Source organism: Macaca fascicularis, chromosome 2 (genome assembly GCF_037993035.2).
Source record: "Macaca fascicularis isolate 582-1 chromosome 2, T2T-MFA8v1.1".
Classification (NCBI taxonomy): Eukaryota; Metazoa; Chordata; class Mammalia; order Primates; family Cercopithecidae; genus Macaca; species Macaca fascicularis.
The window spans coordinates 94,017,391-94,033,250 of record NC_088376.1 but is presented as its reverse complement, the minus strand read 5'-3'; positions in this window follow the sequence as shown (position 1 = coordinate 94,033,250).

Here is a 15,860-nt window from a genome sequence, read left to right as displayed (position 1 = left end):
CCCACTTTGGCCTCCCTACGTGCTGGGATTACAGGTATGAGCCACCACACCTGGTGGGACTTTTATTTTTTACCCAGCTATACTGGTATATTATTTTACTTTTTCCATTAAAATTATTTATACAATAAAAAATATTGTTAAATATAATGAAGAAAAATGTGTATTCATTGTTTAAGGACCTGGGATTAGATATTTGAAATGTTTTCTACATAGGTAGCAGAATGATTTAGTCTCTCATTAACATTTTTTAATGATAAAGTGATCTTGCCTTTTTACTAGTTATGCACAGAGATTTCTTATTTTATATTATTTGATGTATCACATTCTGAACTCATAAATCAGTTAAATTTGAGATGACCATTAACATTACAGAACTAAGTCATCTGCCAAGCGAAACCTACTCTTGGCTTTAATGACAACACTTCACAAACTAGAAAGCACTCAGGAGTAGGGCAACATAAAGTACTTATTAGAGGGCGTCAAATTCAAAATAAAAGCAAAGCATTTTTATTCCCATTCAACTAATTTTTACAAAACATGTACATGTACCTCATGGTGCTGTGCATTTTTACATATATGTTTCTTATTTGGATCTCAAAACAATCTGGTGAAATAGACTCTGCTAGCTTTCTTCATAGATGAGCAAACTAAGTTTTAGCAGACAGACTAAGAGTGACTTGCCCAGGATCGCTCAGCTAATGATCGCAGAGCCAGGACATAAACCCTACTTTTTTTGCTCAAAGATCTGTGCTTTCTATTTGATAACTTATTGCTGTTGAAGATAGTCTGGTTAACTCATGAATTCCCAAGAACACACATAGGGAACCAAAAGAACTCCTGAAATCAACTAGCACACTTTTCTTTCTGGGCTGTAGTGAAGATCTTTTGTCTATTCCCGTTGTACCCATTCTTACCAAATGACTATATTTGCAGTTATCTGCAGCAATCCTATAGAAGTCCAAAACGCAAGAGCACTCAGTTATTATCAAAATCTTTTCCCATGTCATGATAGCTAGTAAAAAACTGGTTAACAATGACTTAAAAAATACATATCTACTGTGTCTTCTTCAGTAAACTCCTTGACTTAAATTAGAATTTCACTGTGCTTCTTTGTAGCTAAACAAAGCCTGCGTTTTGTTGTAAGTAATAGAACTTATTTATACTTGATGTCCTTTGAAAAGTGGCATTTCAGCAACTCAAGCAGAAAGTCTTCTTTAATTCTTGCAGACAAAATGACACGTAATTATCAGGTAACAGCATTGTTAATATTTAAATATTGGCATAAACCTTTCTGTTCATTTCCAAAACGGTTTGAGATCCACCAGGGGGAGATGAATTCATTTTTGTGTCTTGATCCAACTTCTCAATGTTTGGAGGGCATCTATAGTAACCAAAATGATCACCTAGGTACTGGAACCTGCATGACCAGTTCATTTTTCATAGCTCTATGGCGAGTTTGCAGCAATGCATGGGTTTTCTCATTGCCAAGATTTCAGCCAGCATTTCTTGCTCGTCATTCTTCATATCTGTCTTTGCATTTGGAGTGAGTCATTGCCATACTTGTCACTGAGGCTTCCAGGGGTGAAACTCTGGATATGTTCTCTGTCATCCCAAACAATCCTATTGGGTGAATCTAAATTATGTTGTTTGTTTTTTATTAGTTTGAGGATACCTAAATATGTCAACCCTAGGTCAAGATACAAACTTTTTCATAAAGCCTAGCCTATGGAAAAGTTTTAACTTTGGGAAAATGGTTGATGAAATTTACATGTGATCTCCAAGTCAACCCCCACTTATCACCCCCAACATACATGCGTCCCACCACTGGTCCCAGGTTTATACTCTTGACCTAGCCCAATATGTGATACAGACTAAATCACTCCATTTCTCTAGGTCTCTGTGTCCTTCTTATGAGATGCAGGTGCAGGTCTGTCAGACGCATGCCCCCTTCCACTGCCCTTCTTGTGCCCATGGAAGACATTACTAGTTGAACCTCAAACTCTTTCCTGATAAGCTTGGAAATGGCTACAGCAGCCTCAATCCAATATCCTCAAAGTACACATGTAGAGGATACATCATTAAAATAACTTTGGAGGACATTTTTTCCTTCTCAACATCTCTCTTTTCAAGAGGAATATTAGGTTTTCATATTCCAAATTTATAGAGAATAAAGGAAGCGCCACTGCTGACTGGCACTCTTAGTCTCCCTAATGGCCTAAACTTATGCTGGTTATCGTCACAGGACCTTCAAAGAGAGTCAGACACTCAGATGATATAATGGGTTTGATGATACATTTATTAGATTGATCTGGAAATCTTGGATTTAAAAGCTGGTTGGACTAAGGGGGTTTCCTTGCTATATTATCGCAGAGGAGAGATGACGTTTGGGGGATATTTTATTTAGTTTGTTAACCAACACTGTGGCACTTACCAAGTGCCATGCTCTCTTCTAAGCACATGGAAAATATCAAGTCATTTAATCATCACAATAACTCAGTGATGTGAGTACTATTAATTTCCTCATCTTACAGATGATGAAACCAATGTTCAGAGTCGTTAAGCCACATACCCATAGTCACCCAGCTGGTAAAGGGTGGAGCTAAAATTCAAACCCATCATTCCACCCTTGTTTGAAGTTCTTAGCACTATACTCCTCTCTCTTAATGTTGTGAGCACTCAATGAGACCTGACCCATCTGGGAGGCATTCTAATAAAGAAAAGAGGTTGCCCTCAACCAACACCCACCTATACCAATATAATAATAATAATAATAATAATAATAATAATCTCCTGATAATTAAATTAAATAATACGTGCAAAGGCTCTGGCCCACTGAGTAGGTGCCTAATCTAAGCTCCTGCCTTTTGTCCTGCCTTTCCCTATAAGGAAGATTGCAAATGTGTGAATCCGGGAGAAAATCAAGGAGACATGTTCTCTGAATGTAAAAGATGTTTTTAATACTGCATTTTAAGATGACTTTTTTCTTAAAAGTACCAGTGTAGAAATCAAATAAATGAATACAACTAATGATTTGGAGAAAGCAGAAAATGAAGAGAAATATTACTAATTGTTTAGGAAAATTTAGTGGTATATTTTGCATATACATTTACTCTATGGTAATATTCTAAAAAGCCACTTGTTCACTGAACTTTACTATATAAGGAAGGGAGCCTCTTACTCCTACCCACCCTCTCACGGTTTCCTAGTAATAGAGACACTGAGTTTTCCTTTTATTTGACCTGATAGGATATTTATCAAGAGTCTTCTCACTTGAAAATACTGTTCTATTCATCCCCACCTTGGAAGGCGGCACCAAGGTTCTAAAAGCTCAAAGCATCTCCTGACAACTAAAAAAGTTTCTCCTGAAGTCATCCAAGCCATGCTTTTCACTCAAATGCTGTTGATGGTATTTATCAGTTCATTCCATGGATGGTCCCATCCATTGATTGAGGTTACTTTGTAAGTGATCCTACTGAGCACAGGCCATCTTAATAATGCCTATTTCAACCTGAAAGAGTCAAAGAAGAATTTACAGAGACTTAAAGAAGGAGTAGGATTTTGAATGACAGGAGAGATCTGAAATGTAAAGGCATGAGGGTATCCTGGGCTAGGGAGGGTGAAGTAGGGAGTGAAAGGAGGGAAACAAGGTTGGATTGCTAGGGAGAGAAAGTTTGATTTTTATTCCGTGTGTATAATGGTATGTTAGTTAATTCTCATTTAGCTGCAAGTGACAGAAAGCATAATTCAAACTGGTTGAAATGGAAAGAGAAAAAAAAAAAAAAAAAAGCCGGGCCTGGGGGAGACACTGGCTCACAGAACAGAAAAGCCCATACAGCAACCTGATTTGAGGCTTACGTGGTGACTTAGGATTTTACTTTAAGCAATGCGATTCTGCCCTTTCTTCCGATATTGTTTTAGAGAAGTCATTTTGGGGGCAGAATTGAGGCTGGGTTGGAGATAGAAAATTAGAGGCTCAGCTAAACAAAAAGGCACTATTGCTATAGTTTAGGAGAGAAATGAAGATAGACTGGACTCTGGCAGAAGTAGTAATATGGAGAAGACATATAGAAGGGCTAGTGACTGAACATCAGGGGCACCGGGAGGGACAAGTCTAAGATGACTGATAAATTCCAGCCTTGGGTAACTGGGTAAAAGTTGGGCCTTTCATCAAGAAAATATATAAGAAGTTTGGTAGGGGAAATGCGCATATTTGAATTTGAATTATCACTGGAACACTCAGTTGCAGATTTCTAGCAGGCTATTGGATATACGCTTCTTGAGCTCACAAAACCACTCTGGGCTGGAGATATGGATGTGGGATTTGTCAGAACACATGGGCCACCAAAAAATATAGACACATTTAAAGGTTTTGGAAGAGAAGGAGGAAGAACTGCAAATGAAATAAAAAGGAGGGTAGTCAAGAGAGGTACAAGAAGAACTGAGAGACAGTTACCACGAAAACAAGGAATGGGGAGAAGAAAGGTATAAAATTCTAGGTAAAACTGACTAAATTAACAGATGTAAAATGTCCAGAGGATGTAGCAAACTAGGACGTCACTATCAAATCAGGTCAGTGGTGGAATCCGTGGCATCAAGAATTGATTATTGAGAAGAAGAAACACCAGCACCAGTTACATCAAGAGAGTCAACATGTTTATTTATCACCTGTGAGGTGAAAGACACTACACCAAACACATTGAAGAAATAATAATAAAACATGCTACATTTCCCTGAGTGCCAAGAACACACATTTATTTTATGTTTCATTTGAATTCAATCTGGCATTATAACTCTATTTGAAACATGGGCTGAATTTATTCAGAGGGGTTAAGCTTTCTGAAAAGGGAAGGTGGTGTATATACCAGAGTGTGTAATCAAGATCAGAGGATTTTGTTTTTAAAAAAAAATCAATCATGTATGATTGTGCTCATCAAAATTATTCCTCATTATCTCTGCTTAAGCCCTAATAAGTATTGCAACTTTACCCTGTTTCTAGAGTATTCTTGCCACTAGAGCAACTTCTAACTTTTCCCGCTCAGTGGCTTTCTATAGAAGTAGGCTTTCCCTCAATAGCAGTTACCATTTAATGACTCCAGCCCCAGTGCTGTTGAAAGCACCTCTTCAGTTTCTCCCTCTATTCTCTCTTCCTTTGAATCAAGCATGTTAATGGCATCTACCTGAAAGATGGTCACTTCACCCTGCTTGCCTGTCTTTTAGCTCCTGAACTCCCAGTGTTTCATCTTAATCTCTCTGGTAATGCAATATGACTTTTAAATTTAATGTAGTCCTCCCAGGGTCTCCAGGAGGAAGCGAACAGTCTACCAGTGACAATGGCAGTAGAGTCTGTAATCCCCATGGCCTTGTAGGCACTGGCTTAAGTTGTAAAGTTTGTACTATAAATGTTTGAGCAGATTTGGGATCTACCCCTCATTCCAGGGATTCTTCGTCCATATCCACGGACATCCTTCTACCAGATTTTTGTGGGTGACAGATCTTCTTCCTTAAACTCACAAACCTTCATATGTTCCCACTAAGAACATTTACATCAAATCAAAACATCCTGTGGCTTGCATTAATTCAACAAAATTGAAAGAGGGCCCGCTCACCTCTTTCTTTTTGTTTCACAATGCTGGCTTGTGAAATCTCCCTTTCTGTATTTTCCTTGCTCTTGCCACTATTAGCTTTCTTGTTTGTTTGTTTTTTCCTAGTGATGGAATGAATCTAATGCCTTGAAAGGCAATCAGAAATAATTTCTGAGATATCTGCTGTTTTGCATCCTCCTGGTCTCCATGTCCCTCCATTGGTGTGGACCATCAATGGCCAGTTGTTTCTCTGCGGGGTGTATGTGTGACTGGAACTCCCTGTAATTACCCTTTCCACAGCCTCTGCCCCCGAGCAGTGTGGCTTCTTGGGTTACTGAAGGCCTCACAACAAACCTGACTTTGTTCTTTTAGCTATCTTCTCTCAATGCCATCTCATTAAAGTACTTTGCCAGTGAAAACAGCCCTGACAAATGTCTTTCCACTTGTAACCTGGCCTGAAACTGCCTAAGTTTTCTTGTTGAATGGGCTAAATATTCCAAAGTAATTTAGTAGGGAAACTTGACAATCACCAGCTCATGTTGTCACCTATATTTTTTAAAATTTGTGTTATGCACTGACCACCCACCGTTTCAATTATTGTTTTGTTCCAATAATGAGACAAGTATGATTTATTTCTTGTACTTTAGTATTAATATAAACTATGATAGGATATTAAGAGAAACAATGGTGGACCAAAAAGTATAGGGGCAACAGGGACCCCACATGTTGAGTCTTTTGTGGAAATTTGGGGGAACTAAAGCTTTTTCAAAAAATTTCTATTAAAAGGGGGTAAAATGTCCTGTGTCTAGAGGGGAAACTGTTAATAAAAGGTTTATTAATGTAACAATAATTATACTACTTATTATTTCAGACGCACTAAATAATGTCACTGGAGACAAGATGTAGCCCCATTTTCGATCTTGTAGTTGCAGCCTCAACCTTTGGTTTATTCTCCTGAGAATCATTAGTGATACAGAAGCAGAGCAGGGGAGTGGAACTGAAATTTCTCAATTTGGGACACAATCCTGCTCTCAGTTATTGATAAGCAATGGAGGTTTCTGTTGAACTCCTGATTTTTGCCTCTGGTTGTTGTATCACATTCCTGCCTCCTTGTAAGAGAAATGCCTCCTCAAAAGGAGAAAAGAATAAAAAATAAATAAATAGGTGGCTGGCAAGATAGCTGAATAGGAATAGCGCCAGTCTGCAGCTCCCAGCAAGATCAAGGCAGAAGGTGGGTGACTTCCGCCTTTCCAGTTGAAGTACCCGGCTCATCTCATTGGGACTGGTTAGACCGTGGGTGTAGCCCATGGAGGGCAAGCTGAAGCAGGGTAGGGCATCGCCTCATCTGGGAAGTGCAAGGGGTTGGGGAACTCCCTCCCCTCGCCAAGGGAAGCCATGAGGGACTGTGCTGTGAGGAATGGTGCACTCCAGCCCAGATACTACACTTTTCCCACTGTCTTCGCAACCTGCAGACCAGATTTCCTCGGGTGCCTACACCACCAGGGCCTTGGGTTTCAAGTACAAAATTAAGCGGCCATATGGGCAGTCACTGAACTAGCTGCAGGAGTATTTTTTTCATACCCCAGTGGTACCTGGAATGCCAGCAAGACAGAACTGTTCACGGCCCTGGAAAGGGAACTGAAGCCAGGGAGCTCAGTGGACTCCACCCCCATGGAGCCCAGCAATCTAAGATCCACTGGCTTGAAATTCTCGCTGCCAGCACAGCAGTCTGAAGTCAACCTGGGATGCTTGAGCTTGGTTGGGAGAGGGGCATCCGCCATTACTGAGGCTTGAGTATGTGGTTTTCCCCTCACGGTGTAAACAAAGCCACTGGGAAGTTCAAACTGGGCAGAGCACGCTGCAGCTCGGCAAAGCTGCTGTAGCCAGACTGCCTCTCTAGATTCCTCCTCTTTGGGCAGGGTATCTCTGAAAGAAAGGCAGTAGCCCTGATCAGGGACTTTTAGACAAAACCCCCATCTCCCTGGGACAGAGTACCTAGGGGAAGGGGTGGCTGTGGGCACCGCTTCAGCAGACTTAAATATTCCCGCCTGCTGACTCTGAATAGAGCAGCGGATCTCCCAGCACAGTGTTTAAGCTCTGCTGAGGTACAGACTGCCTCCTTAAGTGGGTTCCTGACCCCTGTGCCTCTTGACTGGGAGACACCTCCCAGCAGGAATCAACAGATACCTCATACAGGAGAGCTCCAGCTGGCCTCTGGTGGGTGCCCCTCTGGGATGAAGCTTCCAGAGGAAGGAACAGGCAGCAATCTTTGCTGTTCTGCAGCCTTCACTGGTGATACTCAGGCAAACAGGGTCTGGAGTGGACCTCCAGCAAACTCCAACAGACCTGCAGTAGAGGGCCCTGACTGTTAGAAAGAAAATTAACAAACAGAAAGGAATGGCATCAACATCAACAAAAACAACGTCCACACAAAACCCCATCTGAAGGTCACCGACATCAAAGACCAAAGGTAGATAAACCTATGAAATAAGGAAAAACCAGTGCAAAAAGGCTGAAAATTCCAAAAACCAGAATGCCTCTTCTCCTCCAAAGGATCACAACTCCTTGCCAACAAGGGAACAAAACTGGATGGAGAATGAGTTTGACAAATAGACAGAAGTAGGCTTCAGAAGGTGGGCAATAACAAACTCCTCTGAACTAAAGGAGCATGTTCTAACCCAATGCAAGGAAGCTAAGAACGTTGAAAAAAGGTTAGAGGAAGTGCTAACTAGAATAACCAGTTTAGAGAAGGACATAAATAACCTGATGGAGCTGAAAAACACACCATGAGAACTTTGTGAAACATACACAGTATCAATAACTGAATCGAACAAGTGGAAGAAAGGATATCAGAGATTGAAGATCAACTTAATGAAATAAAGCGTGAAGACAAGATTAGAGGAAAAAGAATGAAAAGGAACAAACAAAGCCTCCAAGAAATACGGGACTATGTGAAAACACCAAACCTACGTTCGATTGGTGTACTTCAAAGTGATGGGGAGAATGGAACCAAGTTGGAAAACACTCTTCAGAATATAATCCAGGAGAACTTCCCCAACCTAGCAAGAGAGACCAACATTCAAATTCAGGAAATACGGAGAACACCACAAAGATACTCCTTAAGAAGAACAATCCCAAGACACATAATTGTCAGATTCACCAAGGTTGAAATGAAGGGAAAAATGTTAAGGGCAGCCAGAGAGAAAGGTCGGATCACCCACAAAGGGAAGTCCATCAGACTAACAGCAGATCTCTCTGCAGAAACCCTACAAGCCAGAAGAGAGTGGGGGCCAATATTCAACATTCTTAAAGAAAAGAATTTTCAACCCAGAATTTCATATGCAGCCAAACGAAACTTCATAAGCAAAGGAGAAATAAACTCCTTTACAGGGAAACAAATACTGAGAGATTTTGTCACCACCAGGCCTGCCTCACAAAAGTTCCTGAAGGAAGTACTAAATATGGAAAGGAAAACCGGTACTAGCCACTGCAAAAACATACCAAGTTGTAAAGACCATTGACACTATAAAGAAACTACACCAACTAATGGACAAAATAACCAGCTAGCATCATAATGACAGAATCAAATTCACACATAACAATATTAACCTCAAATGTAAACAGGTTAAATGCCCCAACTAAGATGCAGACTGACAAATTGGATAAAAAGTCAATACCCATCAGTGTGCTGTATTCAGGAGACCCATCTCACATACAAAGACACACATAGGTTAAAATTAAAGGGATGGAGGAATATTCACCAAGCAAATGGAAAGAAAAAAACAAAAACAGGGGTTGCAATCCTAGTCTCTGATATAAGAGAATTTAAACAAACAAAGATCAAAAAATACAAAGAAGGATACTACGTAATGGTAAAGGGATCAATGCAACAAGAAGAGCTAACTATCCTAAATCTATATGCACCCAATACAGGAGCACCCAGATTCATAAAGCAAGTTCTTAGAAAACTACAAAGAGACACAATAATAGTGGGAGACTTCAACACTCCACTGTTAATATTAGACAGCTCAATGAGACAGAAAATTAACAGGGATATTCAGGACTTCAACTCAGCTCTGGACCAAGCAGACCTAGTAGACATCTACAGAACTCTCCAGCCCAAAACAGAATATACATTCTTCTCAGCACCACATCACACTTATTCTAAAATTGGCCACATAATTGGGAGTAAAACACTCCTCAGCAAACGCAAAAGGACTGAAATCCTAACAAACAATCTCTCAAACCACAGTGAAATCAAATTAGAACTCAGGATTAAGAAACTCACTCAAAACTGCACAACTACTTGGAATCTGAACAACCTGCTCCTGAATGACTACTGGGTAAATAACGAAATTAATGCAGAAATAAATAAGTTCTTTGAAACCAATGAGAACAAAGACACAATGTTTCCAGACTCTCTGGGACACAGCTAAAGCAGTGTTTAGAAGGAATTTTATAGCACTAAATGCCCACAGGAGAAAGCAGGAAAGATCTAAAATTGACACCCTAACATCACAATTAAAAGAACTAGAGAAGCAACAGCAAACAAATACAAAAGCTAGCAGAAGACAAGAAATAACTAAGATCAGAGGAGAACTGAAAGACATAGAGACACAAAAACCCTTCAAAAAATCAATGAATGCAGGAGCTGGTTTTTTGAAAAGATCAACAAAATTGATAGACCACTAGCAAGACTAATAAAGAAGAAAAGAGAGAAGAATCAAATAGACACAATAAAAAATGATGAAGGGGATATCACCACGGATCCCACAGAAATAAAAACTACCATCGGAGAACAAACACCTCTATGCAAATAAACTAGAAAATCTAGAAGAAATGGATAAATTCCTGGACACATACACCCTCCCACGATTAACCAGCAAGAAGTTGAATCCCTGAATAGGCCAATAACAAGTTCTGAAATTTAGGCAGTAATTAATAGTCTAACAACAAAAAAAACCCCAGGATCAGACAGATTCACAGCTGAATTCTACCAGAGGTACAAAGGGAAGCTGGTACCATTCCTTCTGAAACTATTCCAAACAATAGAAAGAGAGGGACTCCTCCCTAACTCATTTTATGAGGCCAGCATCATCCTGATACCAAAACCTGGCAGAGACACAACAACAAAAAAAATTTCAGGCCAATGTCCCTGATGAACATTGATGCCAAAATCCTCAATAAAATACTGGCAAACCAAATCCAGCAGCACATCAAAAAGCTTATCCACCACGATCAAGTCAGCTTTATCCCTGGGATGCAAGGCTCGTTCAACGTACACAGATCAATAAACGTAATCCATCGCATAAAACCAATGACAAAAACCACATGATTATTTTAATAGATGAAGAAAACGCCTTTGACATAATTCAACACTCCTTCGTGCTAAAAACTCTCATGTATTGATGGAATGTGTCTCAAAATAATAAGAGCTATTTATGACAAACCCACAGCAATATCATACTGAATGGGCAAAAGCTGGAAGCATTCCCTTTGAAAACCAGCACAAGACAAGGATGCCCTCTCTCACTATTCCTATTCAACATAGTATTGGAAGTTCTGGCCAGGACTATCAGGCAAGAGAAAGAAATAAAGCATATTCAAATAGGAAGACAGGGAGTCAAATTGTCTCTGTTTGCAGATGACATGATTGTATATTTAGAAAACCACATTGTCTCAGCCCCAAATCTCCTTAAGCTAATAAGCAACTTCAGCAAAGTCTCAGGATACAAAATCAGTGTGCAAAAATCACAAGCATTCCTATACGCCAATAATAGACAAGCAGAGAGCCAAATCATGAGTGAACTCCAATTCACAATTGTTACAAAGAGACTAAAAAAGGAATATAACCTACAAGGGATGTGAAGGACCTCTTCAAGGAGAACTAGAAACCATGGCTCAAGGAAATAAGAGAGGACACAAACAAATGGAAAAACATTCCATGATCATGGATAGGAAGAATCAATATTGTGAAAATGGCTATACTGCCCAAAGTAATTTATAGATTCAGTGCTATTCCCATCAAGCTACCATTGACTTTCTTCACAGAATTAGAAGAAAAACTACTTTAAATTTCATTTGGAACCAAAAAAGAGCCCATATAGCCTAGACAATCCTGGGCAAGAAGAACAAAACTGGAGGCATCACACTACCTGACTTCAAACTATACTGCAAGGCTACTGTAACCAAAACAGCATGGCACTGGTGCCAGAACAAATACATAGGCCAATGGAACAGAGGCCTCAGAAATAATGCCACACATCTACAACCATCTGATCTTCAACAAATCTGGCAAAAACAATGCAAATGCAAAATGAATAGAAAATGAATGAATCCAGGAGCTGGTTTTGTGAAAAGATTAACAAAATAGATAGACTGCTAGCCAGGCTAATAAAGAAGAAAAGAGAGAAGAATCAAATAGACACAATGAAAAATGATAAATGGGATATTACCACTGATCCCATTTCCCACAGAAATACAAACTACCACCAGAGAATACTATAAACACCTCTGCGCAAATAAAGTAGAAAATTTAGAAGGAATGGATGAATTCCTGGACACATACACCCTCCCAAGACTAAATCAGGAAGAAGAAAGGATTCCCTATTTAATAAATGGTGTTGAGAAAACTGGCTAGCCATATGCAGAAAACTGAAACTGGACCCCTTCCTTACACCTTATACAAAAATTAACTTAAGATGGATTAATGGCTTAAACATAAGACCTAAAACCATAAAAACTCTAGAAGAAAACCGAGGCAATACCATTCAGGACACAGGCATGGGCAAAGCCTTCATGATTAAAACACCAAAAGCAATGACAACAAAATCCAAAATTGACAAATGGGATCTAATTAAACTACAGAGCTTTTGCATGGCTATCATCAGAGTGAACAGCCAACCTTCAGAATGGAAGAAAATTTTTGCAATCTATCCATTTAACAAAGGGCTAATATCCAGAACCTACAAGGAACTTAAACAAATTTACAAGAAAAAACAAACAGCCCCATTAAAAAGTGGGTGAGGGATATGAACAGACACTTCTCAAAAGAAGATGTTTATGTGGCCAACAAACATTTGAAAAAAAACTCATCAATGCTGGTCATTAGATAAATGCAAATCAAAACCACAATGAGATACCATCTCACTCCAGTTAGAATGGTGATCATTAAAAAGTCAGGAAACAACAGATGCTGGAGAGGATATGGGTAAACAGGAATGCTTTTACACTGTTGGTGGGAGTGTAAATTAGTTCAACCATTGTGGAAGACAGTGTGGCGATTCCTCAAGGATCTAGAACCAGAAATACCATTTGACCCAGCAATCCCATTACTGAGTATATACCCAGAGGATTATTAATCATTCTAGTATAAAGACACATGCACATGTATGTTTATTGCAGCACTATTCACAACAGCAAAGACTTGGAACCAACCCAAATACCCATCAGTGACAGACGGGATAAAGAAAATGTGGCACATATACACCATGGAATACTATGCAGCCATAAAAAAGGATGAGTCCATGTCCTTTGCAGGGACATGGATGGAGTTGGAAACCATCGTTCTCAGCAAACTAACACAGGGACAGAAAACCAAACACTGCGTGTTCTCTCTCATAAGTGGGAGTTGAACAATGAGAACACATGAACACAGGGAGGGGAATATCACACACTGGGGCCTGTCGGGGGTAGAGGTCGGGGAGGGAGAGCATTAGGAGAAATACCTAAGGTAGATGACGGGTTGATGGGTACAGCAAACCACCATGGCACGTGTATACCTATGTTACAAACCTGCATGTTCTGCCCATGTATCCCAGAACTTAAAGTATTATAAATAAATAATTTTTTTTCCGTTTTTAAGAAGAAAAGAAAGAAGGAGGAGTTTTTTGGGTTTTTTGGGGGTTTTTTTATGTTTGTTTTTTTTTAAAAAAAAAAAAGTTTTCTTGTCCCAGATACAAACAACTACATCCATTAATTCTTTTATTTACTGAAGTTTCCTGGGAGGCTATGCAGTGCGGTGGCTAAAAATGAAGGCTTAGGTTTACAGTTTGTTGGTTCACACTTCAGCTCCACCACTTTGTCATCCTATGACTTTAGGCAGCAAAGCTAAACATGTTCCTTAGTCCCCCAGCGTCTCAGCTGCCCATCTGGAAAATGGTGCTGAGGATTCATTGAGACAGTCCATGTCAAGTGGTTAACATAATGCTTGGCATATAGTAAGCACTCTTTGAATGTCAGGGTTATTATTTCATATACGAGACATAGGGTTCTGAAAAACTACAATAGTATATATCTTCCCTAAAACATCCTATATGTACACTTATAATATAGGTGAAAAATTCACATCAACTCTTGAAAGAGGCTGATGTAAAAGAGCTTAAAATTTGAGGAAAGTAATTGAAATAGGCTAATATGAGTTCTTTATAAATATGTATGTAAACTGCTTGGGCTTATGACTAACTACACAGCTTAGTCGATGGTTGTGCTACTGTTTACAGAGATCCAGAGTCATTCTTTTCAAAGGATTAGAATCCGGCATTAGTACTTCTACCCACCTGAATCGTTAAGGATGCACAGCTGAGTTCCTCTGATCTGAATCATGAATGATAGTGAAGCATTTTTCTATACTTTTGTCTCTTAACCCTTGCAGTATCACTATAACGTATCTATCTCCTATTTTACAGATACAGAAGTTGACACAGAAAAAGTGAAGTGTCATTCAGACCAACATTATCTTATCTGCTAAAACTTCTAAGTGTCTAATTCTTGACTGTGAAAATCATGTACTTGCACCAGTGCATAGACTCACCAAAATGGCCCCTCCACTGATAAACAAAAAAATAAATAAAAAGTGCAGGTAAGCGGTGCCATTGTTTTCTCACATTCATACACCTGAGTGAAGCTCAGAGAGATAAATTACTGGTTATGTACTCAGCAGGATTCACACCAAGATGTGCTGATGTGAAATCTCTGCTCTGCTCTTTCCATGTATTAAGGTCCTCTTCCTTTTTGGTGACTTCTGCTGTCCTGATTTTTTGGGTAACATGCTTGTACTACAGGAGGCAATGATAAAAAGGTCAGTCTTAGCCAACTAAGCCTAAGCATGAACAAATGAGAGTTTTATGCTTCTACTTGATGATTCAGTTGGGTCGTAAAGATTTATTTGAGCAATGCTTTTGTTATACTTTTTTTTCATAAATAGAGACAAGTTTGTCCCAAGATACATCTCTTAATGCATAAATTCATATATGTATTACAAAAACTTTTCCCACAAACTCAAGGGATTAAGTTGTACCCATAAATATTTACATTTTAGATACTTTGAAAACTTTACCTACATTTAAAACTAACAGTTAATCATAAATTCAACAGAGAAGGGGTGGGTTGCAAGATCTTTGGAGAGGTAGGAAAGATATCTTAGAGCTTAGAGCTGACCACAGTAAGTCCTTGCAAGCTCCTGCACAAAGTCAGCCTGTGCCACAGCTGAGAGCAGGCATTTTGGAGTCAGACAAGCTTGGTTGGAACAAAGGCTGTTGAAGCTACTTAATCAGAAGCTACTACTGAACCTCAGTTCCTTCATCTGTAAAATGAAAATAATAATGCCTAGATGGTTGTAATGCTTAAATGAGATCACTTGCCTGGCACATGGCAGTCACTTGTCACATGTTGTTTATCTGTGGTTTCGTACACTCCACCCATCTCATTCTTTTCAAAAGACCCACTTGAGAATGCACTGTCTTCCCAATCATTAAGTAAAATTTCCGCAGAGAAAAAAAATGTGAGGATTTTTTTTTCTTTGATCTCTCCTTTCTAGGTTATCTTTAGCCAACCTTTGCCTGTTTGGCATGGCACACCTGTCTCACCTCTCCATGTCTGGAAGTAGTCACAGCCATCTAGAACTCTGAATGATATTCCCCTGACAGGGATGGCTTACTGCTGCCCACTCAAGTTGTCAACAACAAGATGCGGAACACTTAGCTATTTCAAATCAGCACCCCCATCCCAACTCCATGAGAGAAAGCACACCTGGTGGGCTTCCTCCACAGTCTGGAGAGGCTTCTCCAGATCATTCCAGGTGGTTTGGATTTGGCGGAGCTAGAGGGAGGGGTGCAGTGAGATGTGAGGGTACTTATTGCTCCAGTTTTTAAAAGGCCAGAGAGCAGAATGGTAACAAAAATCAAAATCACAAACACTAATGAGGCTCCCTAGTTGGTGCCAGCTCTATTCCTGTCACCGCCCTTCACAGCCCCCGAAGAGAGTAGAGGATTATAGGTT